The 17734-nt window shown below is 65.3% G+C and overlaps 1 protein-coding gene across 14 annotated transcripts in view; it reads left to right on the top strand.

Annotated features, from left to right (window-relative positions):
- Nucleotides 1-17734, top strand: part of RBFOX3 (RNA binding fox-1 homolog 3) — a 397113-nt gene that overhangs the window by 349332 nt on the left and 30047 nt on the right. Inside the window, exons 1-2 of one of the 14 annotated variants that reach the window (XM_032320552.1) lie at nt 7998-8239; nt 8495-8674. The exons of 12 other annotated variants lie outside the window; for them this stretch is intronic. The gene's annotated coding sequence lies outside the window, so the exon portion shown is untranslated. Of the gene's footprint in view, nt 1-7997; nt 8240-8494; nt 8675-17734 lie in introns of those variants that run through there. One more of the 14 variants, XM_032320549.1, reaches the window with a different exon arrangement.

Here is a 17734-nt window from a genome sequence, read left to right as displayed (position 1 = left end):
CCTGCCTGCTTGTGTCCTTGATGCCCCAATGTCCAAGACCGCAGCAGCCCTGCGCTGTCCCTTGGCCCAGAGTCAGGACCCTGCCCTCGCGGAGCCCCACCTGGACACAAAAGCCAGGAGCCTCCGCAGACCCCACGCCTCAGTATCCCCAGGGGGTGGCTGTGTCGCTCCGAATTATGGCCAGACGCCCAGACGCCACCCACTGCTTCCCCCATACGTCCAACTTTCTTATCCTGACCTAAGGGGCTGGTCCTGGCCATCCCTCTCCCAGGGGACATCAGGTTCCTGAGCACCCTTCTTTGTCCCCAAGTCAGTGCGTCCTGAACCCCTCCTTACCCCTGGCACTCAGCGTGAGTCCCTCACAGGGGCAGGAACAGTCTGCTTGTAACGTCTGCTGGGCCAGAGGAAGGAGCCAGCTGCCTGTCTCTGCCCGCGTGGCCCTGGCCCGCAGAGACACCCAGTGTCGGACGGCGGCCGTGCCACACCGTTCACCCTGCAGGACGGGCCTCTCTTGGGGGGCTGCAGGTCCCTTGTCAGCAGCCCCCACACTGGCTGTCCGCAGGGTGGGCAAAGCCTGGAGGAAGCCCACGGCCACCCCAGAGAGCGCGGGCGCTGTCCTGGCCGGCAGGGAGGAGGCCTGTGTGTGGTGCTGAGGAGGAATTTTCCATGGTTGCCCCCAAGTCACACTCCCCGGTGCACCGCACGCCTCGCTGCCTTCAGCTGCTCCTTGCGCCCGCCCGAGTCCCCGCTCCCGCAGCCCGAGCCCGGTGCCAGCCGGCCCCCGTCCGCCCCCAGACCAGCACCTCCGTCGACACCCCGAGCCAGGGAGACGAGGTGCAGGGAGAGCCCCCCTCAACTCGAAGTCCAGCCCCCAGCCGCCACCCCTCCCTCCCCGCCCCCCCCAGCAGGCCGGCTCCCTGCAGCTGGGCCGTGCCAAGGGGGACCGTGGAGCTGCCTCCCATGCCCTACTAATCCCCGGATGGATGTCTCCACCTCCTTCCCCGCCTTTGCTAATTTGGAAACACCACCCCCAGAGTAACCCCGGCAGTCATAACGGAGCCGGCACATTCCCTGGCAGCTGGCCGGGGTCTCTCTCGGCGGGCCACGGGACCCTGGAAGGTGATAAGTGCGCTGGCATCGGGGGTGGCCGTCAGCTCAGTGTTTGGGCCTCACGCCCCCTCAGAGCCCAGCCCAACACAGGGATTTTATTGCTAGTGTTTTCTCCTTGAATTGTTCTCCAGGCCCTTAAATTCCTAGAGAAAACCCCAGCCCATTCCCTCCACCCGCCGGCGTCTTGCACACAGACGGGAGCCCATTCGATGCCCAGGGGTGGTCTCAGCCTTTCCTGCCCTCCAGAGAGTTCGGCTGGAGCCGTGCCCTGGCCCGGCCCGTGTGGGCCTGCGGAGGGGCTGGAGGCACCTGCGGGGACGGTCTGAGATCCTGAGCCTGAGGTCCTGGGACAGAAGCTTCCATTAATAACCGCTTCCAGCCGCTGACCCGCGGCTCACGTCGGTGCTGTGACTGCTTCCCTCTCAGCCCCCCGGTGCGGTGACGAGCCGCGTTGACCTATCTAAAGCCCGGGCAGCGACGGCCCAGGGAAGCTGGGTAGCCTGTAGTGGGTGCCCAGCAGTCAGCGGAGGGGCAGAGGCAGGACTGAAGCCACAGCCTGACTGTGGGGCACGTGCTTCTTACCCCTCCCGGGGCCCCACCCTCGGTGTTGAGGTGAGCAGGTTGGGCTGTGGGGTCTACCCGTCTGCAGCGTTAGCGCCGCTCCCCTCCCCCAGGCCACAGCCACTGAGCACAAGGCGGCATCAGCTTCTAGAAACTTCTAGACCCAGACCAGCCCGAGACCTGGGACGGATTTCCGAGTGAGGCGGCTGCGGGGAACCTACTCCAGATCGGGGAAGTCCGGGAGAGGCCCGCCGGGAGCTCCAGGCCCACGGGGCGAGGAGTGTGGGCGGCCACCAGGCTGAGAACAAGGCCATCGTCAGCCCTCGGCCCCCATCCCTCCCCATGCCCCCGCTGTGCCCTGGCGTCCCAGGTGGGCGAGGGAGAGGAGGCGGGTCCCGGCCCGGAGGCGCGAGGAGCACAGGGACTCTCCCTGCCACCTCCAGACCGCAGGCGCACGCCAGCCCGGCACCCAGCTGCCGCGTCCGCCCCAGGCCCGGCCGAGCTCCCAGGCCCTGCCGCAGCGGCGGCTGCTTTGTATGGACGGCGCGGCATTTTGGGTAATGAAATATTCACAGGTCAGTGATTCCTTGAGAAATGATGGGGATCAGTCGATTCCTTTTTCAGGAAGTAATTTTCTTCCCCTTCGCGGCCTCTGCCTTGCCGCTGACGATCATTAGCACGAGAAGAGGGTCTAGATCGAACGCGCTCGTCAGAGCTCAGGACGAGCCCTGCCTTGTCCCCGGGGGCCTGGCCTAGGGGCCCCAGCCTGCATGCACCCACGTGGGGGAGGGCTGCAGGGGACTGGCTGCTGGCCCTTCGGGGGAGTCTCACCAGCCTCCCCCCTCCCTGGGCACGGTGCATACACGGCCCCTGGGACACCCGGTTGGGGGCCGGCCTCCCGTAGCCACTTCCCATGCCCGGAGTTCACATTGCAGCCAAGGGTGACCGGTGACTCAGCGTCTGTACCTCAGCCTCCCCTTCTGTAAAATGGGCTACCCAGGCCAGCGTGGGTCTGCACGGGGTCTCGAATGCACGGACGGCGTCTGCAGAAGTCAGCCCGGAACCGATGCCCTCCTTTCTCTGGCAGGCCACGCACCGCCCAGCCCCGTGGGGCCCCAGATCCCAGTGCGCCCCCCCTTGTTTCCACCAAACCCGTGGCCACCACCCCTGCCACCCCGTGTGTGACCACAGCTCCCGCGGACATGGGCCTCCGCGTCTCTGCGGGTGGAGAGGAGTCCAGGTTCTCGGTTCGGGTTGGACGGGCGCCGGCCCCGGTGTCCACAGCGGACAGGGCGGGAGCCCGCTGCGGGGAGCGGGGACTGGGGTGAGGACGAGGCTTCCCGCGCTGCTTTTCTGTTTTGTCTCGTTGCCTCTGCAAGATCTGAAGCCGAGGACCTGGCCAGGCTGTGTCCAGCAGCAGGGCAGGGCCGGGGCTGACGGTGCTTCTGCTTCGACTGGAGGGCAGGGCGGGGGCGGGGGGCGCCTGGGCGCACAGTCAGTGAGGCGTCCGACTCGGTCTCGGCTCAGGTCGTGTTCTCAGCGTCACGAGATCGACCCCGCGTCCTGCCCCACGCTCAGTGCCGAGTCTGCTTGCGGTTCTCTGTCGCGCTCTGCCTCTCCCCTGCGCGCACACATTCATGCTCCCCTCCGCCCCGCCGGTAAAGAAGTAAATCTCTGGAAAAAACCAAAACGACTGGAGGGGACGGCAGTGTTGCTGCCAGACTGCGTGCCCGACGGCGGGGAGCAGGGGCTGCCCACCCTGCTGGGGCCCCTGCCCGCCTGCCCCCTTGCCGGAAGCGTAGGAGCCCACCCTGCTTCCCAACACAGCCACGACGAGGGCGCTTTCAACAGGCTGTCCCCGCAGACTCTGGCAGGGACCAGGACTGGCCCCAGGACCCAAGGGGCCTGCAGACCTTCACCAGGAGGGACCAGGACCTGGGGACGGCGGCTGTAGTCACACGGCCCCACCCACACGCGGAGGGGCCCCAGCATGGCACCAGATGCCGTCACCCGTGAGCCAGCCCCAGCCAGGGCGGGGAGAGGTGGCCCCATGTGCAGCCCGGCCTGCGCTGTGGCCTGCCCCTGGGACGGCCACTCCTCACGGCCAGAGAGCGGGCTTGAGATGGCCATTACGTGCTAGGGGACTCAGGGCCAGGAGACCCCTCTGCTGTCCGCCAGGTGAGCCCGAGGCATGCCAGTCTGCTCTGCAAATGCCCGGGGACCGAAGGGCCATCCCTGGAGGCAGGTAGCCACTGATGGTGTCTTCTAGGGCTCAAGTTTGGGCCAGAACAACTTGGGGAAGGGACGAGAGGGGCCAAGCCTGGACCAAGAGCAGACTGGGGACCAGGCCCTGGATCCCGGGTTCAAGTCCACACAGAGCCAAGGGCTGAGTCACTGAGGGTCCCCAGACTGGGTTTAATGCTCTGTGTCAGCACGGGGTCCCCATGCAGTGGGAAACAGGGAAAACCGTTCACAGGCCTGCCGACTGGGCCCACGTGGCACCCATGGCGATGCCCTGAGAGCTGAGATTGCCACAAGTTCAGGGGTCCTGGTGGCATCCTATGCGTGCCGTGAACTTGCCGCCGTGCACAGGACACCCTCCCTCACAGAGGAGGACCCGGCGCCACGGGTCAGCAGTGGCCTGAGCTGACATGGTGGGAGGTGGGCAGGCCTCAGCTCGGGGGCCTAGACAGGCTTCCCCCCACCAGACCTGGCCCAACAGAAACCCGAAGGTGCGGGCACAGCATCCCCGCCCCCCAACCCCATGAAGGGTCGGAGCAGACAGGCCCCTTCAGGCCCCGAGGAGGCCCGGCTCTGCCCCACAGGGGTGGCTGGGCCCCGCCGGCAGGAGGCAGGGCGGCCGCGGGCTGGCTCGGAGAGCCCCGAGGAGTCCGTGCCCACGAGGCCCCCTCTAGCCCCGGCTGCAGCCAGTGTTCACAGCCTCCGGGGGTGGGATGTGGGCAGCGGTATTTTTTAAAACTTCCGGGGTGTTTGCAGTGTACAGACGCGTTTGAGAATCTCCAGTCCACGGGGGCACAGCTGGGAGCTGCTCTGAAAGGTTGAGTTCAGGCCAGCCCCCCTGCTTGCTGGCCCGTCCGTCCCGGCAGGACCCCCGGGAGGCGCGTGAAGCTTCCGGGGTGCGACCCCGCCCACGCCGGGAGACTGGCCGAGGGGATCCGTGCCCCCAGCTCGCGCTCTGGGTTTCCAAGCTGGTTTCCTCCACTCTCTGTTTCCCGCGCTTCACTGGGAAAGGCAGCACCTGAGGGCTCGGGGCCGTGTCCAGCGATGTTCTGTGAGAACCCCACGGGGCTCGTCCAAGCTCGCCTGACCCCGTGCAGGAGCCAGCTGAGAACACACGCGGCCTCACTGGCTTCTGCCTCGGGGCCTGGTGACAGGGCGGAGGTGGGGGGCACAGCGGCGCCTCTGCCCATTTGATGGACCCGGCCCCGGGGCCTGGCCTGGCAGAGACACTGAGGAAGGGCGGGCCTCCCCCCGGCGTGCTTAGCCCACGTCCTCCCCCAGGGGGCCGTTCCTGTGCAGGGAGCCGGCCCGGCTCCTCCCGGCCAACGCCAGGCCCCGTCACTCAGTCCCCCTTCTCTGCAGGGGTGTCGTGGCAGAAGGAGCCGCAGGGAGCCTGCTGTCCTACCCCCCGCCATGGGCCAGCCAGGCCTCTGATCTTGGGGTGCTTGGGCTCCAGACTCCCCTCGTGGACTGTCCTTGAGTGGAAGGACAGAGGCAACGAGGGGGCCGCACGCAGGACCCGTCCCGGCTGGGGGACCGTTGAGCAGGAACAGGCCCTGAGGAGCACCCCCTTGCCGGTCTGCCCCTCGGTTGGGCACAGGAGCCCTGGGTCAGGGTCCTTGTGGACTAAGAAAGGGGGGAGGGGTCTGCACAGCTTCACACTTCCTGCTGGAGGGGCTCAGAGGGCCACTGCCCTTCAGAGCTGCCTGTGGCTTCCAGGCTAGAGGGTGGCCGCCCGCATTGCCCTCCCTGGGGGGCCCCGGGGTCAGTTTTGAGTCGGCTGATCGGCAGAGCGGGTCCCCTGGGGGCTGGAACGGAGGTGTCCCTGGTGCGAGGGAACCCTGGCTCTGGCAGCGGAGACACCCCCCCCCCCCGTCTGTCTGGGAGCCACTCTGTGAGGTCCAGAAGGTAACGTGCCCGGGAGGAGACGCCCCCCGCCGTGGCTGGGAACCACCCAGGAGTGAAGGAAAAGAGGCAGCGGCGCCCTGATTGTCGGAACTCCCAGAACAGCACGGTTCAAGGCCAGAGTCCTGGGTGGCCCCGAGGCTGTGCCCGCAGGCGGGGTGACCCCTGGGCATGTCTGCAGGATGGAGGCCCGGGGTACAGAGAAGGGATGAGCTCCCGGTGAGCAGGCCCAGTGCGGGTCCCTCCTCACAGAGGTGGGTCTGTCCACAATGCAGGCCGTGACCCGTCAGGGGCCCAAGTCGCCCACAGACCCAGCCAGCGCCCCTGAAAGGGAAAGATGGAAGTACCCGTCCTCCTCCGCTGGCCGGTGCTCGGCGGTGCCCTGGCTGAAGAGTGGGCAGAAGTACGGGTTCGTAGACCCCTTGGCTCCGCGGCTCAGCCCGTACCTCACTGCCCTGTCCTGCCCGGGGTTGGTCTCCTTCATGCACTTGTCCCCCAGACTGTACTCCTTGGGATGCCAGGAGGGGCCCGATGCGGGGTGCAGGGGAGGGGCCAGCACTCTTGCGCCCCATCCTCAGACCGGCCCCTTGGTAAGGTTCTGGGGGGGCCCCAGGGGAGCCCTGCCCCTCCCCCACTTAGAGCCCCAGGCACCCCCACACCTGCCACGGGCCAGTCTGCACGGAGCGGGCAGCCTCTCCACCAGCCCCCCGCCCCACCCACACGTGGCCCTGTCGCCCTCAGAAGCCCAGTGCACTAAGGGCGCTGCCCCAGTGGGGGGCGATCCCCCGACCTGGTCAGTGCTGCTGCGGTCAGCAGGGTGGGGGGCATCCGCAGAGAAGGGGCAGCTCGGAGTGGAAATTCCATTAGTGTTCAGCCATGGGCAACAGGGCCTGTTCAAAGAATACATTCAATTAAAAATTGATTTCTCAGTGTAATCTCTGTCATAATGAGCCCCATCCCGACCCCTCCCCACCGTCCCAGACAGCACAGCCCTCCCCCGCCCGGCCCTGCCGGCCCCCGGCCTCTGCGCCTTCGCGGGGACGATGATACGGGTTGCAGGGCCTGCGTCACCCCATCGGGAAACAGTTGCAAATGAGGTGCACAGGGGGTTTTGTTCAGGGAAAGCGTCACAGCAGCAAATCTGTCTTTATTTACCGCGAGGTTGTGTTTTCTGTGTGGCTCGGGTTAAAAGCTGCAATATTTAATTTCCCTCGACCCAGACAGTGTCTGAAAAGCCTCATGAAGTGAAAAGACCAGCGTTGAGCCTCCCTCTCTTCCACAAACTCGGGCCCCGGCAAGCGCCCGCGCCCCACGTGCTCGGCTCCCAGGCGCCCCCATTTCTTGGCTGTTCCTTCTCTTCTGGCTTTTCCCCACGGTTCTCTGCTTCCTCGGAGGTCAGGCAGGGGAGGCTGAGCTGGTTCCCCAAAGCCCCTGGGCATCTGGGCGGTGGGATTCCGGCGGCGCAGCTCGAGGGATGGGGCCCGGGGGGGACACGGCATGTGCTTTCCACTCACCCGCGTCGACCCCGGCCCAGCCGGGCCCCGCTTGCGATTCCTGTCTTCCCACAAGGAAGCAGAAGCCCGGAACAGTAAGGGACTCCCACGACTCAGGATCGGGGCTCAGGCCTGCTGGACCCAGGATCGGGGCTCAGGCCTGCTGGACCCCGCTGCCTGGCTGCGGTTCTGCTATATTTGGAATTCAGAATGCTCAGCCCCGCTCTACTTCCCTCCTGACCCTGACCTGCTGATTTGCCGTGTGATCTCGGGCCCCAGGTTCATCCATTTGAGTGTCTATTAAAAAAAAAAAAGAAGAATAAAAAGAAGAAGAAGAAAACGAAACCCAAGCCTGGCTACCTGTGATGTAATTGCAAGTTGAGAATCAGGTGCCCAGGAGGCACCCTTCCACGCCCCCCAACCCTCCCCACCCACCCACCCCCCCGCAGACAGGTCCTCTGCCTTCTGCCCCGGCCTGCGGCCTGCTCGGCTGTGGTCCCCCCATGACTCCTGGCGGCAGACAGAGCTCCCAGCTGGCCACAGCCTTCCCCACTCAACCATCCATTGGCCCCGACTCTAGCTTCCTGTTTGTTCAGGTTTTTTGGGTTCTGGTTTTGGGTTTCTTTTTTCCTGATTCGAGCTACACTAGGAGAAGATACATCCATTTTTCCTGCTCGTTAGTAAAGGACAGTGTCTTTCTCTCCTTCCAAGCCCGCCCCAGCCTGCCGTGGTCACTGCTCTGGGGATGCATGACCTCCTCTTTCTTGTTTTCATCTGCATTCGCGGCTGATCTGAGCCACGCTGAGTCCTGGGGTCCCCCACAGCCGAGAACAGAGCTGCATCCCAGGCACTGTCCAGGACCCCACCTCCTCCAAAGCCTTTCCTTCACTGCCTTGGTCTCTCCCTCTGTCCTCCTGGCCCTCGGCAAGGTACAGCCCCAGCCCCCCATGGGGACCCTGGGGTCCTTTCGTCACTCAGCAAGAGGCCCTCAGCATTGCCTAGGGGGACCCATTGCCAGCCACGGCCAACAGTTCCTTTGAGGGGACAAGCCGCCCCCCATGGTATCTGTTTGTGGTTCCTGAAGACACTGCTTCTGGTAGGCCTTGGGCAGAAAAAGAGTTCTGGGTCCGAGGAGTGTGGGAGACGGCAGGCTCTACACAGTTAAACACGTCTGTTTCCTACAGAATGTCTGGGGGCCATCTCTAGAACATCCCAGGAGCCCGGAGTTCTGGAGCACGTGACCTGGGCAGTACTGGTCCACAGAAAGTGCCTGGAGTGTGGGTGAGAGACGCCGTGCCTCTGTGAGCTGTGGGACCTGAGCCCTGCCTCTCTCCTCGTCTGGGAGTTGGAGACGTGGCTCTCAGGTGTGGGGAGGAGCCTGCTGAGATAACAGGCAGGAAGGTTCTGGTAGAGGGACGCTGCATGTGGCCATCAGAGCAGGGTGGGCAGAGCCACCCTCGGGGCTGCCAGGACCCTCCCGGGAGGCCCCAGCTGGAGAAGCCTGGCAGGGACACGGGACGGGGACTGGGCACGCATGCTGGGGATTGCGGAAGGGCTGTGCTCAGAGCTGGCCCTGTCACTTGCCAGCAGGGGGACCACAGGACCCTTACTCGCCTTCCTTATGAGGATCATGGGGTTAGTGACACCCACTTTGTCCAACTGAGGTGACGAGTCAGTGAGATCCTCGCCGATCCCAGGCAGTGTGATCCGTCCTCTGTGTCCTGGCTGGTGCCATTTCTGCCTGTGGGAAGGTCTGCTTCTGTCCGAGTCCTGGCCCTCAGGGGTCGTCCTGTGCCATCCCACCCATAGAGGAGTCAGAAGGGCAGCTTGTCCCCCTCCCCGGCTGTGGAGCGATGGCCTCTGACTGCCCAGCTTGTGGGTGTGGAGTCCAGCATCCTCGTCAGCAGGAGAAGATAAATGTTTTTAATTCAGGGAGCTTTTCATGAGCCAATGAAAGGGAGTAAATCATCCTAGGCCCCGGAGCCCAGAGCTGGTGCCTGGTGGCAGTGAGGTAGGCAGCCACTGGGGCCGAGTGGCAGCCAAGCAGGGTCACTTGGACCACAGGTGGACTCGGGACCTGGCCATCCAGGGTGCCAGGCACCCCCAGCCGGCTCTTCTTCCAGGGGAGGGCGGGAGATGTCGGCCAGACGTCTGCTGCCTGTGGACTGGGTTCGGGCGCGTGTGCGCTGCGTGTGGGAGACAGGAGCGCGGGCGTGGGTGTGAGCGCGTCCCGGAGCAGGACCGTGAGAGCTGTGCATTGTGTGTGTGTGTGTCAGTGAGGTGTGCATGAGGGGCACAGGGAACCTGGATGCGGTGTGTGGTGTGCGTGAGCCAGGAGTGAGTGCCCGCTCTGAGAGCCAGTGCTGCATGCGTGCCCCTCGAGTGTGTGTCGTGTGTGCACGCGTATGCTCACATACAGGCGTGTGCGCGCCTTGGGGTGTGCCCTGGGCGTCCCTGCGAGCGTGCCCTGCGTGCGTGCAGGAGCGTGAGTGTGCCGGCTGTGCGTGCGCCTGTGTGTGCGAGCACACGTGTGCACGCGGCTTCTGGGGAAGAAATGCTCAGAGATGGAGTTGTCAGCCCCGAGTTGACAGGCACAATCAGCAAAGTGCAGCGTCGGCAGGAACGGCCCGGCTGCCTCCATCACCCGGGAGGAAACGGCCCCGCTTTGTGCTGAGGAGGCAGACTGTGGCTGGAATAAAGCAAGTGGAGCAGACCCAAAAACTTCATTAATTAAAGAAACTCGTTAATGAGGGACATTTAATCAGCTGCAGATTAGATCCGTGCCCGCTTCTTCCATGAGCCAGGCGCCGAACGGGGAAGGAAGCCCGCCGGCCCCCTCCGCCGGCCTGCGCCCTCCCTCATGCACCCCAGGCCGGGCGCGGGCAGCAGGGGTGCCCCAGGCCGGCAGGGGCTGCCTCTTAGGATAGCCTGCGCCGGGGCAGGGGGACCGGGGGACAGGCGTGTGGGTGGGTGGGTGGGAGCTCACAGGTATGCGGAGGCGTGATCCCACGAGGGGGTGGTGGTAGGGGCGTCGGGGTCAGAGACGCTTGACCGAGACTGGGTCTGCCCGCCCCCGCGCCCCGCAGCAGGATCAAGAGACGCGTTTGGGTCTCACTGGGTGGCAGCTGGTGGGCAGAGCGCAGGGACACTGTGAGATGCCCTCCAGCGCACAGGACGGCCCGCCCCAGAGGATGAGGTGGAGAAGCCCTTCCCTGGGCGGCTGGAAAACGCACCTAGGGAGGCAGGTGTGCGTCCGTGTGGCTACGGGTGGTCTGTGCATGAGGGAGCGGTACCTCGGGGGACACCAGGGGAGGCGGGTCCCTGTTAGACCAGGAGAAGGCAGGAGTGGGGACCTTTGGAGGCCCGTGGGTGAGTGTGCGGGGCCCAGGCCCTCAAGGCCAGTCCAGGTCTCCCAGGAAAGTCCCCACTTTGAAGTGCGTTTAGAGACTTGTGTGCTGGGGGTCCAGGGCTCTGAGGATGAGGACCCCTGACCTGGGGCAGCTGTCTCCTGGGAAGCACCTGATGCACATGGGCTGCCTTGGGCCCCCCATGCAGGCCCCGGTGACAGCTGGCACAGCTCAGACCCCAGCTCCCAGGGATTCCTTCCCGGCCCCTGGCCCTGGAACAAGCTGCGTGAGGACACAGCTGTCAGGCAGGCCGCACACCCGCTTGCGCCCTGTACCTTAGTCCTGACTGCGTGTGCAGGGGCCTGGCTGCGGGGCGCCATCCGCGGGGCGTGGCACTGCGGGTGCCGCCTTCCAGGGGCTCCCCGGCATGGGTCCATGACCCGCTGCCCGGGCAGTGTGAGGCCCGATGGCCCTGGTGGACAGAGCCTGAGTAGGGGAGGCAGAGCCGGACCCCTGGTGGGGGCAGTAGCCACCAGCATGGAAGGTCCCAGTCCCCGGAGCAGGTTTCCCCCCAACCACGCACCGAGAAGTCGGGAAGCCTGCGGGCTTCTTTGGCAGGACTGTGGGCCTTAAGGCAAGGACTGTCTGGTGTGAGCAGTCACCACCCCCCTGCCTCCTTCCCCAGGGCTGCCACCACCACCCAGCTGGCCTCCCGGGGAGCCCCAGCCCCTCACTTGTCCTTCCTCGTGGGTCCCACACTGTTGACGGACGGCAGGCGAGCTGTGCCGGGCAGGCCTGTCCTGGGGCCATGGGCAGAGCAGGTGCTCAGAGGTGCAGACAGGTGTCCCCTGGGGGGGACCCACCCAATTCTCAGACTGGGACCCTCAGAGTCTCTCCTGAATCAAGCAGAATACCCCCCATCCTAACCTCGGCCCCGGGGGTCAGGGTGGGGGCTGTCCAGGACTCAGAAGCAAGCCCCAGCCCTGTGGCACCCATTCCAGATTCACTCTGTTCTGGCACCCCAGGTGCCCACCCACGGCCAAGACCCACCCACGGCCACTGTCTCCTGATGCTGCTAAGCAGGTGTCTGCCCAGGGGATGAAAGCACCCCCTCCCCATCTCCCGGTCACCAGGGCCAGGCCTCCCGTCTGTAGAGAAAACAGTACCTCCAGCAGAGCATGTAACATGTCCAAGGTCGCTGCTCGACCCTGGCATGGAAGCTCTTTCCCACTCTGCAAGCATCAGCTCAAGGCCTGCAGACCCCAGCCTGGGTCCCCGGAACAGGAGTTTGGGCTGGAGCTCGGTCAGAGCACCAGCAGAGACGGCAGGTCCCTTCCATGGGACACCCGGGGTTTGTGATCTGTAGTAACAATTCTCCTGAGTCACAGATTCTGAGTCGGGAGAGCTGAAGGGCCGAGAATCTGCATTTCTAACCGCCCCCAGGCCCGGCGATGCTGCTGGCCTACCGGCCGGCGCTCAAGAACCTCACCGTGTCCAGCCACATAACCTGCATTCTGTCCACACCAAGTCTCCCCTCCCAGGGACACTGCACTGACCCCCAGCTCCCAGATGTCCCCAGGGAAGCAAGGCCACCAGGGGAGTTATCCCAGCTGACGGATAAACCCACGGCTCCCGAACGAGATCCCCGCAGGTGTCTGGCTGTGGGGCGTGTTATGTAATTTCTGTTGCCGGGAAATTTACCTTCCTGATTACATTTCGTGAGTTTTCATCTGAGTGTGGCTTCGCAGAGCTCTCGGTAACGAGGAGAGGACACATGGGAAGGAGAGCCGGATGTCTAGGACCCAAGGCCACTGGGCACAGACTCTGGGCTACACCCAGGGTTGGCTCCTGCCCACCCCCCCACCGCCATCCGCACCCCCGCCTGCCCACCTCGTGGCCGGGGTGCTGTGCTTAGTATCCTGTTCCACTTGCTACATGAGGACCACGGGCCATTAATAATGCTAATATTCCTTAATGAATATGCAGAAACCAGACCCGTGGGCGCAGGGGGCTCTTCCTAGAGAGGCAGAGCCAGCTGTCCCAGACCGCTGAGGGGAGTGGCTGGGGGCGCTGCTCGCTTGGGGTCAGCATGGGTGGGCTCTCGGTGGTACTCCTGCTGGGGGTCACCTTGACAGCTGCCCGGTAGCTCTGTCCTCACGAGGCCCTGGGAGGGAGCTACTGCCCGGTGTTCTCTCCGCCCCACTGAGGGGAACCTCGTGCCCACACGCACCCACCACAGCAGCATCTCAGAGGGCCGGATGGTGGAGGAGCTGAGCTTGGAAGGCTTCCTGGAGGAGGTGTTTGGTCACTTCCAGGACAGGGTAGGGTGCTCCTCCACTAGGCTCCCCTGTGCAGTGGGGAGAAGCCAGTGACTGGATCATCCCCGGGACACGGCACTTCCTTGGGGCCTGCACTCCGCCCCCCGGCAACTGAAGAGGGTCCCTGTGCCCAGAAGGGTTTGCTTTCCCAGTGCCAGTCAGAGCTGGGGGGCCCTTCCTCCAATCTCAGAGTCACTCATCTCCCGCACCCCTTCCTCCTGCTCTCAGAGGGGGGCCCATGAGCAGCCGTTGAGAGCCACAAAAGGGGCCCTGCCCACTGCTTGGGGGAAGCTGGACTACACCTGCCCCCCCAGGTGCTCCTGCAGGGGCAGAAGTGGGGGCTCTGCAGAGGGGCCCCCAGCTGACCGACGGCATCCCCCAGTTCTGTCTCCAGATGCTCAGGCACTCCTGGCACTCGGCTTCATGCGCGGTCGCCTGTCGACCGTGGTCCCACACGGACCCGCAGCTGCGGGTTCAGAGCACGGCAGAGCCCAGGGCGTTTGTAAATAGGGTGAGGACCACTGCTGACTGGGCGCAGTCTCTCTGCCCTCTCGCTACCCCCCAGGGCCATGCTCGTTGCCCCACTGCCCAGCCTCCTGCAGAGACCCCACCTGGGCTTGGTGCCTGAGGTAGACCCCAGCTGTGACGGAGGGCGGCAGGGGCGGGGGAGGGTCCCTGGCCAGCCCAGCAGCCTGGAGCTCTCCATGGACCCCGGAGCCGGGACTGGTTGGTGGTGTTCTGTTCTGGCTTGATAGACAGTCCAGGGTGAACCCGCCTCCCAGCACGCACCCCCCACCGCCGTGCGGCCCTGCTTCCCAAGCCCCATCAGCCAGACGGCCCCTCGCTGATTCCCCAGGCAGGGGGGGAGCCCGGTGGAGGTGCCGCTGATGGGAGAAGGCGATTTATGGCACCACATTATTTATGATTTGTATGCAGTGGGTTTGGAGGGAATTATGGCTTAATCGTGTGAAAATCCATCCTTCCCCTGGGGCTTTTCAGAGGGGTGCGTTGGGGCTGAGTCTGGACTAAGGGCCGTGGGCCCCGGCTGTGTGGCCGGCTCCATTCTAGGAGGTGGGTGTGCGGCATCTCTTGGCCCCTGGGGCCCATCGTGGCCAGTGGTTCTTCCTGGTTCTTATTCCTGAACCCCCTTAGCATCTGGACCCCTTCTCAGAAAACGGTCACAAATGCCTACAATACATCGCCTTATAAGGAAAAGATTTTTATGAGAATACACTCATCAAAAGCGAGAAAACTGTAAAATCTTCTCCATGGCTTCTTTCCTACTGCGCGACATAACCAGGCCCGAGGCTGGTGTGCTCACTACCTAGTTTTGGAGTTGGGGTGAGCCTGTCGGCCACACACGCAGAAGGACCCGGGGTCCAGTGGGGGCGGCCAAGTTCTCGGGGATGCCCAGGCCCTGGGCTTGCAGCCGCCTTTGTGGACGGGGCAGTGCCCCCCGCTCTGCTGCAAGATGGCAAGATGGTAGGGTGTTGTTCCGTCCAGAGTTCTTGCCCCCAGACAGCACGCCCCCAGAGCACGGGGAGCGTGTGAGGAGCACACGGCAAGCACACACAGAGTAGGGAGCACGAAGCGGGCACACGCTGCTTTGCAGGCACGAGGCAGGCCCCGCAGCGGCTCTGGGCCGGCACCATCAGCTTCACAGTGTGGATGCAGAAGCCTGACCGCAGCAGCGAGACCAGAACAAGTGCCTCCGGGCTCCCCAGCCCTGTGCCCTGTGGAGAGGCCGGGTACCCAGGACGTCCCCGGGGGATGGGCCCTCGTGCTGTGGGCTGGCTGAGAACCCAGGCTGGGCCCCCACAGAAGCCTCGTGTGTTCTCTGCAGGGGTTGGGGAGGGGCGCTGGGGGTGGGGCAGGGCTCCAGGCTCAGACCTTGCAGGTCGCCGTGGTGACCTGACCCCAGCGTCCTTGCCACCATGGCCTGCCCAGAGCCTCCAAAGCGCCGATGAGGAAGAGGCTTGAGACGCTGCTGGGAAGTGAGTGGCTGGGAGCGGTAGGAGACACAAAGCAGGGTGTGGGGGGCCGAGATGCGGGCAGAGGGCAGGTGGTGGTGCCAGCAGGAGCCCCGGCGGGCCGGCTCCTCGTGGCCCAGGGGAGTGGCAGAACTTGGATTCGAAAGTTGCCAGGGACTCAGGAACTTGGGGCTGCCCCTCGGTGGGGCTTCTGCCTGCATGTCTCCTAGCGTCTCTCTGGGCCTGCGGGGAGCAGACACGGGTGTCAGGGCAGCCTTGGCGCTAGACCCCCGCAGAGCCCTCTGCCAGGCGGCCTCCGGGTACAGGAACACGGAGTGTGACGCGCGGCCGGACAGGCCTAATTAGTAGCGGGTGTTGATGTGGCTGCCGGGGGACAGAATGGAGTGGGGGGGGGCGGCCACTCTGGCGGATTGCGCCTCCCTCCCTCCCCACAGCGAGCCGCGCCGCCCTGCTCCCTCTTCCTTGCAGCCCCCCACCCGACCTCTCCCACAACCCTGCCCCGCTGCAGCCCGTGCCCCAGCCCCGGGTAGAGCCCCCATCACGCCCGTGCCCCAGCCCCGGGTAGAGCCCCCATCACGCCCGTGCCCCAGCCCCGGGTAGAGCCCCCATCACGCCCGTGCCCCAGCCCCGGGTAGAGCCCCCATCACGCCCGTGCCCCAGCCCCTGGTAGAGCCCCCATCACGCCCGTGCCCCAGCCCCGGGTAGAGCCCCCATCACGCCCGTGCCCCAGCCCCGGGTAGAGCCCCCATCACGCCCGTGCCCCAGCCCCGGGTAGAGCCCCCATCACGCCCCTGCCCCAGCCCCGGGTAGAGCCCCCATCACGCCTAGCGCCCCAGCCCCGGGTAGAGCCCCCATCACGCCCCTGCCCCAGCCCCGGGTAGAGCCCCCATCACGCCTAGCGCCCCAGCCCCGGGTAGAACCCCCATCACGCCCGTGCCCCAGCCCCGGGTAGAGCCCCCATCACGCCTAGCGCCCCAGCCCCGGGTAGAGCCCCCATCACGCCCCTGCCCCAGCCCCGGGTAGAGCCCCCATCACGCCCGTGCCCCAGCCCCGGGTAGAGCCCCCATCACGCCTAGCGCCCCAGCCCCGGGTAGAGCCCCCATCACGCCTAGCGCCACGCCTCTGGCCTTCCCCAGACCTCCGGTGTGGACGAGGAAGGTGAATCAGAGACCCTGGCCCTGCCCGGGGTCTCCGGAGGCCTTCCTGCAAGTTGTCCAGACTGAGGGAGGGAGTCTTTTCCAAGACCGAGGGAGGCTTCACGCAGGCGGCTCCACACGGAGGGAACTGCCGACGCCTCCAGGCAGGCTTCCCGCATCACCACACACACACCCCCCCCCAGCCCCTTGTTAGCCACTCGCCCGCACGCCGCTGTCTCCCCGCAGGGTGGGGAGGGGAGGGCCACCGACGGAAGCGGCCAGCTCGGAGGCTGGGGGCAGCCCGCTGGTGGCTCAGTGGGGCTGATTTCTGTGACGCGCGCGGGACAGAGCTTCGGGGTCCCGGGGCAGGGAGTGAGCACGAGGGGCCGTGGACCCCCTTCCAGGCTGTGGGCGGCAGGCGCACTCCCGTCTGCTCCCCTTCGGACGGCGGTCCCTACGGGGCGGGCAGTGTCCTGTGCTTCCAGAGTCCGCAGGGCCTGGGCTCAGATCCCAGCTCCGTGTGCACGGAGGGGTGAGTAATCTCCACTGAGCTCCTCCCTCGGTGGAGGACACGCGTTCACAGATGGCTTGACCACCCCGTGAGATGACGTGTGTTTACTGCTTAGCACAATGCCGGGCTCCTGAAAACCCTCTGCCGACAGCTGTCGCTCCCCAGATCATCGGTGTTACTCAGCATTTCCCAAACACCTGCCGTCTGCCTGAACTGTGTCGGGGGCTCCGAGTCCTGAAGGGCCCTTGCCGTCAGGGGTCCCATGGTCTGGAGCTCCACACACACACCCCCACCTCTGAGGTTCTGGAATATTCCGCTGGGCTCTGGTGCTGAAGCATCACCCTCCCCCCCCATTTGCCCACGATGTGATAGCAGCCCAGCTCTGCCCTGAGCCGTACCCGCACCGCCTGGACCAGCCCATCACACCTCGGGGATAACGTCTTGAAGGATTCCAGGAGGGAGGCTTGAGAGTGCCCAGGAGCACAGTCCCTGCATCTGAAGGACGGGGTGCACGGGGGCTGGGAAGGGGTGTCAGATGGAGATGGGGGCTGGCCCTGCCCCCCAGGGCTCCCAGGCTCCCTTTCCTACTGCTAGGACCTGGCCCTCCCCCCAGAGTGCCTGGGCTAGTTGGGGGCACTTCTGTTCCTGTCTGGCAAGGACGCTCTCCTGCTGCTGCCTGAGCCCCAAAACTTGGGGTCAGGAGCCCATGAGCTGTGACAACGGCCTGTTTTAGGGCTGAGGGAGCAACTGAGTCAGAAGGCAGGAACCTGGGTCAGGGACCAGGCCCTGGGCTGTGGCTGTCCGCCCCCTGCCTCCCGCGTCCGTCACCCCAGCTGAATCCCAGAGCCCCCTGTTCTTCCTCTCTGGGGTTCTTCCTCTCTTTCTCTCGGAAACTGCTGGGACTGTTTATCCCTGTATCGGTGCCCCCTCCCACGTGTGGGGAGCCCCTCTGTGCGTGCTGAGCTGCCTCCGGGCCCAGCTCCTGCTCTCAGGTGGCCTCCCAGGAAATTCGAACGTTAACGTGAGCCAGACGCCGCGGAGAGGCTCATTGGCTGTCCCTGCGAATCACGCCATGCGTTTCCTATGCAGTTAATATAGGGGGGGCCCTCCGTGGAGGCGTC

This window comes from Mustela erminea, chromosome 18, assembly GCF_009829155.1.
Source record: "Mustela erminea isolate mMusErm1 chromosome 18, mMusErm1.Pri, whole genome shotgun sequence".
Taxonomy (NCBI): domain Eukaryota; kingdom Metazoa; phylum Chordata; class Mammalia; order Carnivora; family Mustelidae; genus Mustela; species Mustela erminea.
This window is presented reverse-complemented; position numbering and strand designations above follow the sequence as displayed.